Source organism: Mesoplodon mirus (genome assembly GCF_964341445.2).
Source record: "Mesoplodon mirus genome assembly, chromosome: 5".
NCBI lineage: Eukaryota > Metazoa > Chordata > Mammalia > Artiodactyla > Ziphiidae > Mesoplodon > Mesoplodon mirus.
Genome location: NC_138980.1, coordinates 18,406,410 through 18,427,560, shown reverse-complemented (window position 1 = coordinate 18,427,560; position 21,151 = coordinate 18,406,410).

Here is a 21,151-nt window from a genome sequence, read left to right as displayed (position 1 = left end):
CTGAATGATCAAAGTGAACATCATTTATAGCAGGACAAACATATGTGTGTCTCCTGATATAATGCACTAAGAAGGACATGATCTCATTTTTGTGGCATTTCTGACAAAAAATTATAACTTAAATCCAGTCATAAAGAAACACCAGAAAACTCCAGTTGAGGGATATTACACAAAATAAATAACCTGCACTCTTCAAAAATATCAAGATTTTTAAAGACAAAGACTGAGGAATAGCTCCAGATTAAAGGAGACTGGAGAGACATGATAAATACACATGTGATGCTGTATTGGGTCCTAACTAGAGAAAAAAATTTTATGAAAGACATTTTTGGGAAAACTGATAAAATTTAATAAGGTCTATAGATTAGATGATAGGACTGTATCGATGTTAATTTCCTGATTTTGATAATTGTCTTGTGGTTTTTTAAGAGTACATCCTTGTGTTCAGAAAATCCCCACTTAAGTATTTAGGGCTAAAGGGATATATGTATAACTTACTCTTAAATGACTCAGAAAAAATGACATATAGATTTAGGGAATCTGGGGTATGGTAAATTTGTACTTTGTTAAAAAACAACTTTTCTCTAAATCTGTAATTCTTCAAGGCAAAATGTTAAATAACTGATAATTCCAATTTTATTTAAACTAAGCTAGAACAAAGAAAAAGGAAAAGAAACATGTTTTTTTTAAAAAAAACAGTGACATTAACATTAGTAAAACCTGATAAAGATTGAGATGAAAAGAAATCTGAAAGACCAAAGTTACCTATGAATATCAATACAAAAATCTAAATAAAGTATTAGAGACCACAGTGTAGCATCACAATAAAAGACTTGAAAAGAACTCTCACAAATGAAAGAAAATGTAACAGAAATAATATTATAGGGCCAAGTATTATTTCAGGAATTCAAGGACGATTTCATATTAGGAAATTGATTAAATTAATGATTTAAAGAGAAAAATCACCAGATTACCTCTATGATTGCTGAAACAATCAAACACAACTCAACACAAAATTTGACACAACTCAACGATTATTTATAAAATAGAAATCAATTGATTCTTCCTTAACATAATAAAATATACTTAGCTCCAAAGCCAGGATTATGCCGAATGGGGAAACACTAGCAGTATTCCAACTAAAGTGAAAGACGGCTACTCATTCCTTGCGGTTGTTACACACTAGATGCTTTCCATGTAAGATTTCATAAGTCTCCATTTTATTTAATTAATTTCTACACTTTATCATTTCCTTTATTCAACTTCATCTGGGCTTAATTTGCTCCTCTTTCTCTAACTTCTTGTGATAGATTCTTAGATTATTCATTTTCAGACTTTCTTTTCTCTAGATACATGCAGTTAAAGTTATACTTGATATATATTTCCTCATAAGCACTGTTTTAGCTGTGGCCCACAACCATGTAATATTTTCCTTAGCATTTAGTGCAAGATGATTTCTTATTTCTATTTTTGACTTCTTCATTGACTAGTGGGTTATTTAGAAGCATGTTGCTTAATTTCCAAATATTTCCAAATGTTGAAAATATTCTTGTTATTGATAACTAGATTAATCCCATTACAGTCAGAGAATATACTCAGTATAATTTCAGTCCTTTGGAATTTGTGGACCTTTGCTTCATGACCCAGCAATGTGGCTAGTTTTGGTAAATCCATGTGCACTTAAAAAATGTATTTTTCTATGGTTGTGTGCAGTGTTCTATATATGTCAATTGGGTCAGATTTGTTAATCATGTTGTTTAGATAGCCTACATCTTTACAATGTTTTTTTTGGGTGTTGCTTATTCTATCAGTTGTTGAGAGGTGTTTAAGTTTCCTTTCTTATTCAAAGCAACAGGGAAATTGTTAATTTAAATAGGTAATTGATCATTTAAAACAAGATTATACCAACATATCTTAAGCATTTTATTTTACTCTATAAAATAGCAGTATACATTTTGTTGCTAATCTTTAGATGTGGGGCAAAGATCTTTCTCCTTTAAAGTCTTGCGTTGTCTTGCCTTTGGCAAGATGCTTAAGCCCAGGTACTTTCATGGGTCCACCTGATCCATGAGGAATTCATTCATCTCTTCCCTGCCAAGTGATGAGAGTACAGGCTCTCCACCCTGATATACATGCAGTTAAATTTATACTTGATATATATATTGCTGACTTTCCAATTAGCCTCTCTCATGCTCAGGTAGCCACCTGCAGGACAGGTAAGTCCACAGGGATGCATGTTTATTAGTCTAATCCAGGTGGTTAGTTTCAAAACTTCAGGGTGCATCTGAATCACCTGGAGGGCTCCCTAAACCATGGATTGCTGGGTCCCACCCCTAAAGTTACTGATTCAGTTGGCCTGGGCTGGGGTTGGTGATTTTCATTTCTAAGCAGCTCCTAGGTGATGCTGATGTTGCTGATCCAGGGACTGCACTCTGAGAATCACTGGTTTGGCCAATCAAGTTAATTCCATTCTTCTTGCCTGGGGCTGCTATGGACAAGGATCTATGATAAATCCATTACCTCTGAGATGTGTGCTGAGGACTCGGGGTTCGGGTGAGAATCTGTGAAAGTTTTCTTCACTCTTTTACACAACAGCCACTCACACTTTTTCTGCCTCTAGATGTGGCTGTAACTGTGGTAGCCCCTGGGAACCCCGGAAGGGAGACATGGCCCACATGACAAGGATGGCAGGGGAAAGATGGAAGATGCCATGATGATAATGTTAGGACTGAATGAACCAACCCTGATATGTCCTCCCTCTGAACATTTTATTCCTGATATAATACTTCCTGGTTGCTTAACTTTCTGCTGGGTCTTCTGTGGCTTGCACGTTTATGGGAGCTGATACAGAAAGCAATCCTTGGCCATCTTCCTGGGCCTCCCTGGACCTGGAAATTTGAGTGGGATCATCTCATGCTCCCAGTTATGTTGTCTTGGAAATGAGACACCTCCAGAATTTTTCTATTCCTGGGCTCACCTGCTTGGGTTCTGCCTGCTGCACCTTCATGCATTCACCTTCCTTTGCCTTCCTCTCTGGTGAAAATCCCAGCCCCTTCACATCTTCCCACAAGAAATGTGCTCATGTGGGACATCTTGGGTGTGCTTGTTGCATTCCTTGAAGATTTACAGGCTGAGGGAAGGGATCCATGTGTTTCAGGTGGCCTTCCTGTCTTGCTGGGTCTGCCCTAGCTTCTCTTTCCACCCCATCCTGTTCTCCAGAACAGTAAATGCTTTCTACACCCCTCTCCAGTAATACCTACACCAAGGCTCTCATCTTCTACCCAAAGCACTTCTTTAGGTGTTTTCTCCACACCGAATTAGGATCCTCTTCTTAAGGGGAGTTATGGTGCCAATTGTGAATATCCTTTTTCTTTTTTTTTTTAAAATCACCTTGTGACTGTGGGTGAAAAGCCAAGTGAAAATCTGGGGCAAAGTAATCCCAGAAGGTTGAGAAGGTTGAGAAGGTAACAAAAGCCCTGGAAGGTGGCATTGCCCTGCTGTGTTGTAACACGGTCTTCCTTTGGACATCTCGAGGTTCTGGCCATGCCCCCTCGAAGGCCATGGATAGGCAGGAGATAGAGTCACCTCTCCTATATCTAGACCATGCATTCTTGACAGGGGCTAACTTGCTCCCAAGGGGATGAAAATTGTCTCTTGTGGGTAGGGAAAAAACCTCTTACTCTCTTTATGTATAAAGCAGAGATATATATCAGTGCACAAATATATATAGTACATTGGTGGTATTAGAATTTTCTGGGGGGTTGTTAAGAAAATAATGTCTAAAAAGGCTCCAGATGAGAGGTGATAATTTTAAAAAAGGTTGAGAGACACTGATTTGGATGACCTTCCCCTTGGGGCAGCCTCAGTAAGGGCTACCACCCAGTTGCCCAGGCCAGAAACCTAGGCATCATCCTTAATGACTCTTCTCCCCAATAAGTCTCAAAAGTTCCCCAATATTTAATCATCTCTCTTAGTTTTGTGCCTAAATTCCAGCACAAGCCACTGTTCCCTCTTGCCTTCATCTCTGTCTTGGGACAATTAAAAACCTTGTATTTATTTGCCTGTGGCATCCTCTGCCTCTAGAGCAGGGGTGGGCAAACTAGGGCTGCTTGTCAAGGGTTATTGGAACATAGCTCCACCTATTCATATACCCTGTGTCTCTAGATGCTTTCGTGCTATGATGGCTGGGATGAGTAGCTGCGACAGAAACCATGCGGCCTGCAAAGTCTAAATGATTTACTTTTATCTGGTCCTTTATTAAAACAGTTCAGGACACTAGCTGTGGATTATGAGCTACTTAGGGTGAAGGACAGGTCTTATTTCACACTGTTCCTGGTGCCCAGCCTCAAAACTGGTGCAGAGTGTAGTCAGTGAGTGTTGGGAGATGAATAACTGGGTGGATGACTAAAGGGATGAAATGCAAGCTCATGTGGTAGAGGGTGGGCCCATCCAGTGTGAAAACCAGCAGGTCACTGACTTTTCTCTACAAGTGCAGGCCATAGCTCAAGTTCAGATCCAGCAAAACCCCTTTTCCCTTTTGCTTTTGCCCTCATTTCTGCTTTTTCATCTTTTGATAAGAAGGAAATTTTCTTGTGTGGCTCAGATGATTAAAAATGAATTATCTAAGTACTGTTTCCCTCTGAGAATCCTGAGCAGAGTCTAATGGTGGTATGGAAAAAAATTTAAAAAAAAACCTGGGTTAATGTTGATCTTCAGAAAGTGGAAGCATTTGCTCCTTAATGAAAAATTCCACAGGCTGCAGACACATCTGGGGCCTATCCTGCTGGCTTTAGTTATGAACTTGTTGTGAGGAACTCATGGCTGGGCTTTTTTAGATCTCTAAATTTTACAGTGCCATGAGTAACAGTAATAGCAACTCACAGGAGTTGAGCACTTCGGGGACTTGACTGGTAGCTGTCACATATTCCAAAATCCTGATTGATCCCCATTTTACAGCTCTGGAAACTGATGCTCTGAGGGGGAAGCGACTTGTTCAAGTTCATACAGCTGCCAAGTGGCAAAGCAGGGATTTGACAGGGTCTATTGGACTGCTAATCCCATTACCTTCCTCTTCAATCAGGAGATTAATAATGATAATAATAATAAAATTGGCTTTTTTTTTTTTGGAAGCCAGATTTCAAAGACCAGGTTGCTTTTGAAGGAACAAAGAGAAGGAAGTTTTCCTAAACTTGGAAACGTGATTCTAGGATTTTATCAAAGTCGAATGGAAATGGATAGGCTTCTAGGGTAGTACCCATGCATGAGAGATCCTCTCGAAGTACTGGTATTCATGTCACCTGTCCAGTCCACATTGTCACTTGGCCGTCTTGCTTGCCTTGCTCTTTGTTCTCTGTCATTACCCAGCGCAGCCTGGCCATTACCCTGTGTCTCTCAGTCTCCCTCCTTTTATCTTTCCACTCCCTCCCTTCCTTCCATTTCCACTGTTACCCCCACCCCCTCAAGAACTTTGGAAGTTTTCTCATAGAAATCCATCAACTCCACTCTTGACTCTATCATCACTTTATTTTGATCAGATGCTGTTCTGCCATCCAGCAAAACCATTCCCTCCTCTGGGGACAGCACCTTCATGTCCTTTTGGAGCGTGGCATCTCTTCCACTCTTATCCATGGTGTACAGGGGGCTCTGATACTGCCCCAAATTCCAGGGGTGAACCATGGCCCAGGCCTATATGATCATCTGCCTTACTACAATGATTGGTTCAGAGATGGGCACATGACCCGAGACAGACCAGTGGGATTCAGTTCTGAGACTTTTGTTGGAGCTGTTGGAAAACTGTACTTTTGTTCACTGGAGCTTCTAGAAGTATCAGTGAGGTAAATCTGAATCTGAAAAGTCAACCCAAAGGAACACTGAGAAGTGGAAAGAGCCCACAGATCCAGCTATTCCTGAAGCTGATATACTCTCTGGACTTTCAAAGACCAGAGCCAATAAATTCTCTGAACTTAGTTTGAATGGGGTTTCTGTCCATTTATAAGTTGTGAATGGAAGAGAATAACTTTCCTTTTTTCTGTTTCAGTTTCTTCAGTAAGAACAAAAAATTAGGGTTCTTTGGCCAAAAAAGGGAGATGCTAAAACTATAAAATTAAAACCAAAATTATTACAAAATTACTTTATCAAAATTCACGTTCTATATACTCTTATACAACTGTACATAATGCCTACTCTTTTATATACTGACCCAGTTATATATGTATTTATATATTAACTAATTTATTTATGTATTAATGTAGTAGGTTTCCTTCCTCTCTTGCTCCCTCTCTTCCTCCATTGGGTGCCCAATATGTGCCAAGCACTGTGTCAGGCCCTGGACTTAGCCAGATGAGTAGGCATGAGTCTGTCCACAAGGAGCTGTTATTCAATGTGGTAATATAGACCAGAAAATCAGCAACTACCCAGCAGTGGAGTATGATGGGTGCTGTGATGGAGAAGGGCGGAGGACAGGTATCAGAAACAGACTAGGGTGATGATAAAGGAAGGGAATACATGGCTGCCTAGAGGTTTTTTTTTGAAGGATAAAGATGAGAAATCTAGCTCATGGGAATAGTATGTACTAAAGCAAGGCACAATTGAACAAGAGCAAGTTCCTTTATGTAACACCACCTCTGTTACAGCAGTTACCATGTGGCCCCCTCTCCTGCCAAGAATATCCCCAGACCCACTTCCTGAGCTACAAAAAGACCAATGGATTTGCTTTAACAGTTTACTATTATCAAAATGATGTTCTGTTTGCCACAACGGATTCTAAAAGTATCTACCTCTAATGGCATAAATTTACCAAAACACAGCCTATGAATCTATGCCTGACACATGGATGATTCACAAATATTTGTTGAGTGATGAAAGCTAAGAATATGTTCAGCAAACTGTTCTAAAATTAAATTTCACTAAACATCATACCATGTAGCTAATAACTCTTTTACACTATTCCTATATTTCTTTTTACCTGAAATGTGCACATCCATGAGATTTGAAAGTAATCGTGGATAGTTATTCAGGTCTTAAACTCCTTCTCTGAATATCTTACTATAGGGCAGATGAAGAATGTTGGATAAAATAAGGAAAAGGAAGAAATCTTATCCTGATTGAGCATTTCTGTGTGTCAGTCTAGGGACAGGATTTCATTTAAATCTCATCACAGCCCTGGCTGCAGGGAGCATTCATTCTCCTGGGTTTACAGATTGAGAAATAAAGGAGGCTCAGGGTAACAGCTGGAAAGGGGCTGGGCTCGTATTTAAACTCTGACTCATCTGACTCCAAAGCTCCTTTCCCCTAACCCTTGGGAATTAAAATCTCACCTCAGACTCTCCAAATAGGCACTTACAAATAGGATCAGCATTCGACTCTAATCACCTTTTCTCACTGTTTTTCTGTTTTTATTCACTCCCTAAAGTTGATGTGTCTTGGGATACAAACTTTAGTTTTCTAAGATGTTCTCCTCCGCTCCTTTCTTTCTCTCTTGATGACGCCTCACTTTGTCAGGTCACCGCTCCATTTGTGAAGTTGGACCTGACACCATGCCACAGGGTGTGGGGACCTGGGACCTGGCTTCCTGAGCAGTCCCCAAGGTGACGCATCGGGAAGTGTGGGTATGCGGTTATGTCCTTGTGGAGTCAATCTTGGCCAATGGGAAGCAGGAGAAGGGGTGAGTCAGACAGATGAATATCTCCTTCTCTCTCCTTGGTACCACTTTGAGACAGTCTCTCTCTTCTTGGCCCATCTGTGTACAGTACTGGGTGAGAAAGCCTTCTGAGTGATATGCTGAGGCTCTTAGCTCACTGTGAAGTGATGACCCACAGGGTAATACACTGCCCCACAAGGCATCATGTTTTCCCTTTCTTCACTTCCCATTTTCCTTCATTGTCAGAGCCCTGGGCTTGCCCTTCCATATAAGTTGTAAGCAACTAAACTCTGCCTCAGGCTCTTCTTTCTAGAAGACCTGGGCAAAGAAAGAAAGAAAGAAAAAATCTCCAACTCATTTATGACAATAATGTTGGGAAAACTTTTTAACTTCCCCTAGTCCAGGAGCACTGGGGAGAGGCATGTTTACCCCCATAATGTCCTATATTCTTGATATAAGGTTAATCTTTCCCCCTATTATGGTTAATTTTGTGTGTCAACTTGGCTAGGCCATGGTGCCCAGTTGCTGGGTGAGAAACTAGTTTAGATATTTCTGTAAAGGCATTTTGTTTTAAGATAGATGAACATTTAAATCAGCGGACTTTGAGTAAAGCAGATTATCCTCCATATGTGGGTGGCCCTCATCCAATCAGTTCAAAGTCTTAAGAGGAAAAGGCAGGCTTTCTGAAGAAGAAGGAATTCTCCTCAAGACAACAAGGAATTCCAGAATTCTGCCCTGTGAAATTTGGACTAAACACTGTACCATCAACTCTTCCCTGGGTCTCCAGAATGCTGGCCTGCTCTATGGATTTTGGCTTTGCCAGCCTCCCAAATCATATGAGTCAATTTTGTAAAATCAATCAATCAATCTGTCTATTACCTCTCTCTCTCTCTCTCTCTCTCTCTCTCTCTATCTGCCTACCTATCTCTCTGTCTACCTATATTTTGGGTTCTGTTTCTCTTATATACCCTCTAAAAACATCAGAGAAGATTTAACACAAAATATTTAATATGGAGTGCTCTCAGAATTACTTTAAACAACAATAAAATGCTATTTTGGAAAAAACATAGTGCCCTGAAATAACCTCAAACAATGCTGTTTTGGATACCTAAAGAGGTCATTGCCAGAACTTGTTAAATAAAGGAAACAGATAAATTGTTTCCCAATCTCTCTCAAGATGTGAGAAATTCAAATAAGTTACTGAAGGTATCACATGGAAATAAGATGATTTTCCTAGCTCATCCACCATTTCTTTAGGTAGTGTGATCAGTGGGGAGAGAATCTGATAAACTCTTACTAACTATGTGCCAAGTGTTGTACTAAGTATTGGGAATATTGTGGTGACAAACCCTAGGCCCTGTCCTAGAGCACAGGCCTAGTCAGCCAGACAGACATCTATAAATAAAACCTGTGTGTTCAACCAGTATGTTAAACAAGTACAGCTCATGACATATTAAAACATGACTTAAAAAAAAAATTCTGTTCCTCCCTTGAGTGTTTTCTTCAGTGGAAATTATTTCCCCTGTCTCTGCATAGGAATTCTGGCAGGTGCCATGGCTTTTCTGCTCACTCCTAAGTACAAGAAGTGTTACCAAACCAAGCTTGTGTCTGCTTGCCCACATACAGTAAAGCCAATCTAGTGACACCGGGTTGTGAAGGAATGTACAGCATTTATGGCAGGGTGCCAAGCAAAGAGAATGGGCAGCTCATGCTCAAAAGACCTGAACTCTCCGATGACTTTTAGGCAAGAGGTTTTAAAGGCAGAGTGAGGGAGGGGGCTGCAGCATGAATGATCATCTTGTACACAATTCTGGGATTGATTGGCATCAAGGTGAAGTTCCAAGGATCATCAACCTTCTGGTTTCGACCAGTCTAGGGTCCATGTTCTTTTGGTCAGCAGTTTTCATCTGGTGGGTGTCTGCTTCCTGTAAAAACAATTTAGGAATATGTATCAGGCCTTTATCTATATCTTTCAGGGAACTGGGAGTTATGTGATTCTGCTATTCGGCAGATTTATAGTCTAAATTTTTACCTGTTCCTCAGCCCAACAGCTATTCTTTGTTTCTACATCTTCACGTTTCCCAATCATTAACTCTTGAGTCAGCCTTTTACTTAAAAAAATAAGGACACAGGGGCTTGTACACAGTTTCAACAGTTTGACAGTCACTTTTGGTTGAAAATGCAGTCTTTCTTTTAAAATTTTTTTTAATTAAATTAAATTAAAATTTTTTTTTGTCTGTGTCAGATCTTAGTTGCGGCATGCGGGATCTTTTGTTGTGGTATGCGGGCTTCTCTCTAGTTGTGGCGTGTGGGTTTTCTCTTCTCCAGTAGTGGCACACAGGCTCCAGGGCATGTGGGCTCTGTAGTTGTGGCGTACAGGCTTAGCTGCCCTGCAGCATTCCCTGATCAGGGATCAAACCCGTGTCCCCTGCATTGGAAGGTGGATTCTTTACTACTGGACCACCAGGGCAGTTCCCGAAAATGCAGTCTTAATGCAGTAATTTGAAAGCTTAGTCCAAGATAAAATTTAAGTTCTGAGCTGGATTTGGCTTTAAATCTTCTTCCCTGATGCCAGTGGGAAGCATGATGTGGGGAAGATGGGCTTCATTGGAAACTTCTCTCTCCTCTGTTTTGTTCTTCTCTTACTTCCAGCCTCCTAGCTGCCCTGTGTCTAACCCCGCCAGGCTCCAATGGGGAGAAAGGTGCTAGGGTAAAGGGAGGTCCTTCTTGAACTGGTGCTGTCTTGTGTGTGGCACATGGATTCCTTGGTCCCAGTGGATGCTTATAGCTGTCTCTCTTACTTGTGACTCTTTCTTTTGTGTACTTTTCAGAAGTTTCCTACTGGGCTCTCCTTCCCTGTAAGTCCTTGGATCTATCTTTATTTTGGGTGGTGACTTGTGATTCCTTTCCCCAACCTCTAGGAGTTCCATCTAGCTACTTGCTTCTGGGTGCCTTGGTCCCTCTAAGCTGCCCTGATTGACCAGAACTGAGACAAATCAACTCAGCTTTTGCCACAGGGGACCTCATTTCGTCCCGAGGAAGCAATCAGCATCCCTGGCCCTGACAGTCCCGGAAGTGCACTTGCCAGCCCATTGCCCCTTCTGTTGATTTCCCTGGCAGGAAATGGACCCCAGTCCATCTGCTGAGCTGCTCCCACATGTAGGGGTCACTTCTGAGTAGCTCTGTGAAAGAAACCCTCTAAGCACCTGGGAGAGGGAATGAAACTTCCAGCACAGCTCTCTCCCAAATAAGCCTACTCACAGAAATCTTCTTCCTCTATTTTTCTACCCTTTTATATCATCCAAGTGGGTGAAGGGCCTGGGAAATTGTTCTCAACAATTTACTTTGAAAGTCTATAGTGATTCCTCACTTGGAAATGTCATACCTATTGTATATTAGTGTCTGGATGAAAATTCAGATTTTCATTTTAATGAAATGTTAATTTTAATACCTTGTTCCATATATAAACAAAATTGTGCTATAGAACATATGTGATACATGATGCTAATCGAATCCTGTCTCTGTCACTTATCATGCGGAGTTAGCTGCTACAAACTCTAGGCTTCAATTTGTTTTTCTGAAAATTGGGAGCAATATTATTGACCTCATAGGATTGTTATAAGGATTAGAGATGGCATAAAGTTCTAGCACTGTGCCCAGCCCATCCTAGGCACTCAAGAATCTGAGGTGCAATATCCATTATATGGCAACAGACAGTTAAGCAGTGAACCAATGGGAGAACTCATGCCCCATTATAAAGACAGACAGTGACAACAATAAAGGACCAAAGTGTTTGCATCTGTTTCTTTTCCTATTTAAAAAACTGAACAAACATAAAAATTAGCTTTTCTATTTTGAAAAGACGGCAGTTCAATTAGTAAAATGTAAAAAATACGAAAATGAACAAAAAACATAATCCCAACAATATTATTATTTTGAAGTTCTTCTGTGTATATTTTACATAGTTGTAATTATACCGCATGTAAGATTTTGCACCTTGACTTTTTTCCCCACAGATATTGTATTATAGACATCATTATTGTACTATATATCCTAATAACTATAATTTTTAATGACAGCATAATATTTCCTTGAGTGGCTAAACTACATATTGCTGTTTTCCAATTTTTTTGATGTTTAGATGATTCCTATATTTTTCTACTTTTATAAATCAAGTCAGTTAGGGTTCTTCATTGGCAAGTAACAGGAACCAATTCTGGATAGCTTATGCAGAAAAGGGATTTATGTGAATCATATAGATGAGTTCTCAAAGTTCACAAGGAGATTGAAGAACCAGGTGAACAAAAAACCCAAGAGTTGGGGAAATTCTGGGGATCAGGATCACAGGAACTGCTTGATGATCTGGTTAGAGCTTTGCTGTTAGATTGAATACATGTTAGCTCTGGTTTCCTCTCCTTGAGTTATTCCACTACAGAGGGAGAGAGAGCGAGAAAATGTGACTGACCTATCTTGGGTCACATGCACAGACCTAGGAGAGGTGAAACCTGAATGCCTAGCTGCACAGTAGCACCAAGACTATACACAGAGGAGGTGGGGTATAAACCCCTCAAAGAAAATAAGGGCAGTGGCATTAGGTGAATCATAAACCAAGGTTTTACTATATAAATATTTCATCTTTGCACATATAGCTTTTTCTAGATTTTTGAATCATTTTCTTAGATGAAATTTCCCAAAGTGAGATGAGGAGATGAGAGAGTAGAACTTTTGGGGTGGTTCTTGATGGACATTGTCAAATATGTATATGACAGTACAGGAGAAACCTTATTAGAAGTAGTAGGAAGTGGTAGTTAGTTAAAATGGAGAATCAAGGATTATACAAACACACCTTAAGCATTTTCTTTTACCTATGTCTATGTCTAAATCTATTACATTGCTAATCATTTGATGTAGAGCCAAGATCATGGTGTATGTGTCCCCTGTCTGGGCTTTTGTGTTCTCTTTCCTGCATAAGCATTACACTCAATGCATTGTCTGAAATTTCCCCGTTAGGATTCTGTAAAAGAGAGCAAGAACCAGAGGTCTTTGTGAGACCACCTGAATGCAGCATTCTTCTGGATTTTTAAAATTCTTACCCCCTCTGAATCTTTTACTGTTGGCTCACCCACCCCTAATTCGACATCCATAATTTGGCTCTTTTTTGAGTCTTTCCAAAGCCTTCAATTTCATTTTGAATGAAACAGCCACTTTCCTACTTATCCCACTAATATTTCATTGGTTTTTATTATGTTTATTTTAATTAAGTAATTAGAAAAACAGTTCCAGTGGTCCCAACAGGCTTGAGAACAGATACAACTTACTCTTGGTAAACAGGCAGCTCAACTGGTGAGAGCATTAGAACACAGAGTCCTGGAGAGCAGACTACAGTGGGAGTGATAACGTCTCGGTGGGCAACAGTCTGCTTGCTTTACAGGGGGAATGCCAAACTGGCTAAGTAAAGTTGTTTAGGAGAAATTCCACCGTGCCAGTTGAAATTAACCCTCTCCATATCTTAACATAATAATGATGCAATATCAATACCATGAATTTGACATCGGCACAATGTATGTGTATTTTTCTATGTCATGTGTATTTGTGTAACCACGCCTGAAGTCAATTTCAGAATTATTCGATCACAAACAAGTATCTCCCTAGTGCTATCCCTTTATAGTCACACCTACACCCTTCCCCTCTATGATCCCTGTCCCATGGCAACAACTGATCCATTGCATATCTCTATAATTTTGTCATTTGGAGAATGTTATTTCAATGGAATTATACAGTATTTGCCCTTTTGAGATTGAGCTTTTTCACTCAGCATAATGCCTTTTAGATCCATCCAAATTGTTGCATGTATCAATAATTCACTTCTTTTATTGCTGAATAGTATTTCCTGGTATGGATGAACCAGAGTTTAATCATTCATCTATTGAAGGACATTTTAGTTGTGCACGGTTTGTGTTTTTACAAATAAAGCTTCTATAAACAATCATGTGCATGATTTTATGTGGGCATATACCTTTACTTCTCTGGAATAAATGTCTAAGAGCATAATTCCTGGGGTCGTTTGGTTTGCGTGTGCCAAACTACTTCCCTGAGTGGTTGTACATTTTATATTTTTACCAGTAATAGATAAGATATCCAGTTTCTCCACATTCTCACCAGCATTTAGTATTGTCAATATTTTAAATTTCAGCTCTTCTAATAGGTATATAGTGATATCTCATCATGGTCTTAGTTTGCATTTCCCTAAAGGCTAATGATACAGCACATCTTTCCAAGTGTTTGTTTATGGCTGGGGATTGAGAGAGTTTGGACAGATCAAGAAAAAAGATATGACCAGGAAAGGTAGTAAAACACAACAGGCTTAATTGGCTGGCGCTTGGACAGGGTTGCATGTGGAGGGAAATCTCTCCTAGCAGAAGTCTGTTCTGAAGCTGTGGCTTGAGGGGTTGCTACTCAGAATGAGGGGAGGTCAAGGAAAGAGGAGGATCAGAGAGGAGGCTTATCTGTTTGGGTGATGTAGCAGCACAGCAGGGAGCCTCTGGGTCACAGAACTCCTAAGGGCCATAGTAGCTTGGGGTTTTATAACCATAAGGCTCTAGCTTATAAATGGTCAACAGATGCGGAATGAGGTTTTTCAGGGAATGTAAAGCAAGGAAGCCATAAATGGCTAAAAATCTGCTTAGTTGGTCTATCTTTAAAACAGCTGGATGTGTAAAAATTCAAGTTGGTGCCAGCAGGCTTTTAGGCTAATGCATCTCAGCCTGCAATGAAGAAGTAAGCAACCTAGGGGCCAATACAAAAAGGCCATTTTTGGCTCATTTATATAACAATTTGCCATGTTTGTTCTCTTCTATGTAATGTCTCTTCATGTCTTTTGCCTATTTTCTAATTGAATTGATTAAAAAAATCTTCAGTTTGGGAATTCTTTATATGTTCTAGATATGAGTCCTTTGTCAGATAAGTGGTTTTCAAATATTTTCTCCAAGTCTGTAGCTTGCATTCTCATTGTCTTAACAGGGTCTTTCACAAAGAAAAAGCTTTTAATTTTGGTAAGGTCCAATTTATTGATTTTTTTTTTCTCTTATGGATCATGTTTTCAGTGTTATATCTAAGAACTCTTCACCAATCCCCAGGTCCCAAAGGTTTTTCTTCTGTGTGTGTTTTTTTTTTTTCTGAAAGTGTTATAGTTTTATATTTAACATTTCAATCTATAGCCAGTTTTGAGCTAGTTTTTGTGTAAGAGATGACACTTAGATTGAGGTTTATTTATTTTTGTTATGGATATCCAGTGGTTCTGATAAAATTTTTTGAAAAAACTGTGCTTTCTCCATTGAGTTGCTTTTCACCTTTGTCAAAATCTGTTGTCTGTACTTGTGTCAGGCTATTTCTGGGTTGTCTATTCTGTTCTATTGATCTATGTGTCCTTAATCAATACCACACAGTCCTTTTTAAGATTAATTAGGAGTTTATTTATTTTTTGAGCAGGCACACAGTCTTGATTCCAGAATCAAGAATCTATTTTTCAGAATAGCTTTACTTACTTTAGTCCTTTAAAAATTTTAGAATAGGGCTTCCCTGGTGGTGCAGTGGTTGAGAGTCCGCCTGTCGATGCAGGGGACACAGGTTTGTGCCCCAGTCCGGGAGGATCCCACGTGCCGCGGAGCGGCTGGGCCCGTGAGCCACGGCTGCTGAGCCTGCGCGTCCGGAGCCTGTGCTCCGCAACGGGAGAGGCCACAACAGTGAGAGGCCCGAGTACCACAAAAAAAAAAAAAAAAAAAAAAAAAATTTAGAATAATCTTCTCTTTATTTACAAAATCTTCATAGGAATTGCATTAAACTTGTATATAAATTTAAGAATTGATATCTTTCTCATGTTCAGTCTTTTAATCTAGGAACAAGGCATGCCTTTGCATTTATTTAGATCTTTGATTTTTTTTTCATCAGCGTTTCATAGTTTTCAAAATACAAGTCCTGTACATGTTTTGGAAAATTCATACCTGGTTATTATTATTTTAAATGATCATAAATGTTATTGTATTTTAAAATTTCATTGTCTACATGTTCATTTGTAGTATATACAAAATATAATTGGTTTTTGTATTTTTATCTTGTATCCTGTTTATTGGTATTATATAGATCATTTGCAAAGAGGGATAGTTTTATTCTGATTTGCATGTCTTTTATTTTCTTTTCCAGTGTTATTGTGCTGGCTAAAACTTCCAGTACTATGTTGAATAGCCATGGTGAAAGTGGACATCTTTGCTTTGCTTTCAATCTTAGGGAGAATGCATTCAATCTTTCATCATTAAGTATGATGTTAGCTATAGGTTTTGTTATGTTTTATTTTTGTAGATGTTCTTTATCAAGTTGAGAGTAAAGGATCTATATAGATAGATAGAATAGATAGATGAAGGTCTATCTCTTCCTAATTTTCTGAAAGATTTTTAAAAAATGATGAATGAGTATTGGATTTTGTCAAATGCTTTTTTTTTTTGCATTGTGATATGATTATGTGATTTTTCTTCTTTAGCTTGCTAATATGATGCATTACATTGATTGATTTTCAGATAGTGAAATAGACTTGCATCCCTGGAATAAACCCTGCATGATCTTGGTGTATAATTAATTAATGTATTGATGAATTCTCTTTGCGAATATTTTGTTAAGAATTTTTGCATCTATATTCATGGGGGATATTCTTTGTATTGCCTTTGTCTGGTTTTGGAATTCATGATAAGACTGGCTTTATAGCATAAGTTGGGAAGTATTCCCTTGTCTTCTATTTTCTGGAAAAAATAAACAGAATATGTATTAATTCTTCTTAAACACTTAAATCATCTAGGCCTGTATATTTCTTTTTTGGGAGGAGATTTTTAAATCTATAGATAGATCAATAGATTTTTAAATCTATTGTTCAAATAATCTATTTCAGATTGTGTGTGTTGGAATAGTTTGTACTTGTTGAGTAATTGGTTCGTTTCATCTAAATTGTGAAATTTATGTGTGCAAAATTGTTTATAGTACTTCTTATTATCTTTTTTATGTCTGCAGGGTCTGTAGTGATATCCCCTGCTTTATTTCTGATATTAGTAATTTATATCTTTTCTATTTTTTCTTTGTTAGTCTTATCAGAGATTTGAAATTTTAATTGATCTTTTCAAAGAACCAGCTCTTTATTTCATTGATTTTTTTCTTTACTGCTTTTCTGTTCTTGATTTCATTGGTTTCTGCTCTTATCTGTATTATTTCCTTCCTTCTGCTGGCTTTGGGTTTATTTGCTCTCCTTTTTCTAATTCTTTGGGTGGATCTTAGATAATTGATTTGAAACTTTTATTCTTTACTCATATATGAATTTAGTGCTATAAATTTCCCTCTCAACACTGCTTTAGCTCTGTCACACAAATTTTCATCTTAGTTCATTTTTATTCAATTCAATGTATTTAAATATTTCTCTTGAAACTTCCTTTTTGACCCATGGATTATTTAGAACTATGTTGTCTAGTTTCCAGTGTTTAGAGATTTCCCTTTTATCTTTTTGTTATTGATTTCTAGTTTGATTCCATTGTGGTCAGAGAATACACTCTGTATGATTTAATTATTTTAAATATGCTGAAGTTTTTTTTTTTTTTCTTAATGGCCTGGATATTGGTCTATCCTTATGTATGTTCCATAGGTGCTTGAAAAAAATGTGCATTCTGTTGTTGGGTGGAGTGTTGTGTAAATGTTGATTAGATCCTGTTGGTTGGTGGTCTTGAGTTTTTCTATATCCTTGCTGATTTTTTTGCCTAATTGTTTTATCAGTTGTTGAGAGAGGTATGTTGGAGTCTGCAACTATAATTGTGGATTTGTATTTCCAGTATTTTTGTTTGTTGCTAACTTAATAGGTGAAATTTAGAACAACACTATTGTTTGAATTTGCATTTTAGGCTTTAAGAAAGAATAAAGCTGTTTACCAGCTTTAGTTCCTATTTTGTGAATTAGCTGTCATGTCGTTTACCCATTTAGGTGTTGGCATCTTATGAGTTTTTTTTTTTTAATTTCTGTTTCACAATTAGTTCTAGCTCTGTGTATAACAAATATATTAATTCATTAATCTCCAGGGGGTGAGATTATGAGTTGTTTTAATTTTCTTATTTATTCTGGCAACAAGGCAATTAATTTCTTGAAAAATTAATAAAGTAGACTAACACACTTAAAAATTGACTAAGTCTTCTTTTCTTGGAAGTAGTCTCATCACTGAGGAAAACCCATCTTTCCTTCTACTTTTCAGTAGGACTTTGTGTCTCTGAGACCTGTGATTCTTTTTCTTCCTAGAGAGAGTTAACAGGTCTTTGTTCATGAAATCTTGGCCTGTGGAAGAGATTAGGCTGCACTGCCCAAGAAGATGGGGTTGGGGCTGTGTGACTTAGTGGATGAAGGTGGGGAGTGGTCCAGTTCTAAAGGAGCCTTCTTAAATAAGGAGGAAGGGTGGCAGATTTCTTGGCATGGTAGAGATTGTACTTCCTTAAGAGTGTTCTCTGAAGTTGTAAAACCATGTCATGGTTACTTTTTTGTGTTCCTGTTTTTAGGACTGAACAGCAGTAAACAACCAAGCAACCAATGTGGGATTTAGAAACAGTTAAGAAGGTTAAATTCTTGAATGAAAAATTATTGATTATTCCTCTTGCTGAAGGTTGTAAAACCATAAGATGTAAATTAAACTCTTGCCTCTCTAAATTATGTCTTCAGCTCCAACCCTGTCTTCTTGGGCAGTGCAGCCTAATGTCTTCCTTGTTGGATTACCTTGGCTCTCTTTCCAAAAATCAAATTGACCATATATGTGTGGGTCTATTTCTGGACACAGTTATGTTCCATTGACCTATATATCTATCCTTACATCATTTCCACACTATTTTGACTATTGTTAGGGAAGTTTGTCATGTAGCAAATTAAATTCTCTAGGCCTAATCCAGCCATAGTTTGATTTGTACAGCCTATGGGCTAAAAATGGTTTTCATATCTTTAAAGAGTTTTATATGGCATGCAAAGCCTAAAATATTTACTATCTGGCCTTTTAAAGGGAAAGTTGCTGACTTTGTCGCAAGTCTTGAAATGAGGTGTATAAATCCTTCATGTTTGTCCTTCTATGTCAAATTTGCTCTGGATATCCTGGGTTTATTGCATTCACATACATTTTTAAATCATCTTGTTAATTTCTAAAGAAAAGATTGATGAGATTTTGAATGGAATTGCATTGACTTTCTAGATCAGTTTGGGGCTAATTGACACCTTAAAAATATTGAATCTTCTAGTCTTCTAGTCTATCTTTCTATTTACTTAGGAATTCTTTAATTACTCTCAGAAGTGTTTTATGGTTCTCTGGGTTCTGGTCTTACACATATTTTGTTAAATTTATCCCTAAGTATTTTTTGTTGTTGATATTATTACACATGGCATTAAAAATTTATTTCTAAATGGTTTGCTGTTATTAAATATAATTACAATTGGGTTTGGTATATTGTTCTTGTTTATTATATTTTTTCATAAATTTACTAATTAGTTCTGGAAGTTTTTTCAGGTATTTGTTATGATTTTCTATGTACATGATAATATCATCTGAGAATAAACAATTTTACTTCTTCCTTTCCAGCCTGTATTTCTTTCATTTCTTTTCATTATCTTATTGCATTGGCTAGGATCTCCAATAGATTGTTGAATAGAATTGATGAGGGTGGAGAGCCTTGCCTTATCCCAATCTTGTAGAAAATCACTCAGTCTCATATCCCTAAATATGGAGCTAATTATAGGTTTTTGTTTGTTTGTTTGAAGATTCCCCTTACACATTAAAGATATTTCCTTTTATTTCTATTTTATTCTAGAGATGAAAGTTGAATTCTCTCAGATACTTTCTCTAGTTCAAAGAAATAATTGTATGGTTTTTATTTTCTTTGTGTTTGTTAATGTGGTGAATTACATTGCCTGATTTTCTAATGATATATCAATCTTTCATTCCTGAGCTAAACCTTGTATTTTTTTAAAAATATATTTTCAAAGAACAAATTCAATTGGGTTTATTGCTTTTATTTAAAATTTCTATTGTTTTATATATTCTATTTCATTGATTTCCCTTCTCATTTTTATTATTTTCTTTCTACTCCTTACTTGGAGTTAAATTTGTCTTTTCTTCCCTAGCTTCTTAAGGTGAAATCTTAGGTAATTGATTTTAGGTCTTTCTCTTTTTAAAAACCATAAGTATTTATAGCTATACATTTCTCTCTAAGCACTGATTCAGCTGCATCCCACAAATTTTGTTATGTTCTATTTTTACTTCATTCTGTTATGTATCTTCTAATTTCTCTTGTGATTTCTTCTTTGACTCATGGATTATTTATATGTATGTTTCTTATTTATATTTAGGTTCTTTTCAGATATCTTTTTGTTATTGATTTATTATTTAGTTTCATTATGGTCAGAGCACATATCCATGTGATTGCAGTTCTTTTAAGTTTATTTAGACTTGTTATGGTCCAGCATATCATCTAACAGTGTTTTACATGTGCACTTGACTGAAATGTATATTCTGCAGTTACTGGGTATTGTCTGGGGTCTCTACTGAAGGTCATCAGTTTTTAGTGAGTTTTCTCCATTCTGACTGGTAGAAACTCAAATGTCTCCCAGCTACATGTGAGAATGGGAATTGTTCAACTTATAGTTCCCCAGCAACTCTTCTTTGCACAGTCTTGTAGAGTTTAACCCCATGCACACACAAATTAGCATTCATCCAACGACAGGAAGGGGAACCTTATACAGATTTGGGGAAAATTTTCTCTGCTTAGCTCTCTCCTTTCTGGTATTCTTCCCCACAAAATTCCAGTTACCTCTGTCTCATAGTGTTCTTATCTTAGTCTCTTCAACTTAGCAAGATTTCAATCTCAGTTTGGGCTTCTTCTGCCTATTCTGAGTTCCAGAAATTAACTCCAGACAGACAGCCAATGCATTCATAAAGTTCATCCTTATTCCCTACTCTCAGTTACTTTTCTGCTTATTGTCCAACACCTGAAAAAAGTTTGTCTTGTTTTTTAAGTGTTTATGGTATAGACATGGGACGTTTTACATAGGTGCACTTTGGATAAAAACTTCAATGAAATGAACAACATACCTATCTATGCGGAAAAAACGTTTCTTGGAAGAAGGAAGAGTGGGTCAAAATCTCTGAGGTTGAACCATGTGTGGCTTAGGTACTCTTTATCTCCACTTCATAGGGAAGCGACCAAGGATCATGGAAGTTAGCCACTTATCTAAGCCCTTAAGGTAGAAAATGACAGATTCAACCCACATTTGAAAACAGCATCTGAACTCCTTCCCTTGGGTCTCATCACCTTCCCTGAAGGCTGTTGTGTTAGTGAAGGGGAGATTTATGGGCTATGACTAACAGGTGGAACTTGTTATCTCAGTAGGTTTTATAAGCTGAAAAGTATAAATTGCTTAAAAACATGCTTAGACAGACTCAAGGTTGGTAGATTTGTAATG